Below are 586 nucleotides of genomic sequence, written 5' to 3'. Positions count from 1 at the left end.
TTTTTTTTTTTTTTTTTTAAGGTAATGTTAAATTTATTGAAAAGGGAAAGACAAAAACATGTACAATCAATGGAAGAAGCCTTGTGGCATTGCAAGGGAAAATCCAAAGAGAGCTAAGCCTTCAACACCAAACCACAGAGAAATGTGTATTAGTTTTGAATGATACTAAATATAAGTTGGTAAATGGAATAGTTTGTGGTACTTTGTTTAGCCCAAGCAACTTGACTTTAGCCATGTAGAGCGATGATTTGGACATTCTAAACCATTGGGTAGATAGGTTTCCAATCACCTCTTAGGTATGCATTGGCATTGATGTTGCCACTTATAGGAATAGATTTGAATTTGGGTCTCTAGGGTTGCATATATGGTGTATGAAGTGATATCATGTCACACTTGAGCTTAATTCACCTCCCCCAAAATTGTAGCAAATAAAAAAAAGGGAGAAAAAGATTATTTATTTATTTATTTATTTTTCTGGTGCTAAAGATCATCAAAGGACTATATTATAATAATGATGTACAAATTTAATGTCCAGTCGTATTTGGATGGGGAACAATTCAAATCAATCTTAAGAATTCACATACGA

Source organism: Macadamia integrifolia, unplaced genomic scaffold (genome assembly GCF_013358625.1).
Source record: "Macadamia integrifolia cultivar HAES 741 unplaced genomic scaffold, SCU_Mint_v3 scaffold2213, whole genome shotgun sequence".
In the NCBI taxonomy this organism is placed as follows: Eukaryota; Viridiplantae; Streptophyta; class Magnoliopsida; order Proteales; family Proteaceae; genus Macadamia; species Macadamia integrifolia.
This window is presented reverse-complemented; position numbering follows the sequence as displayed.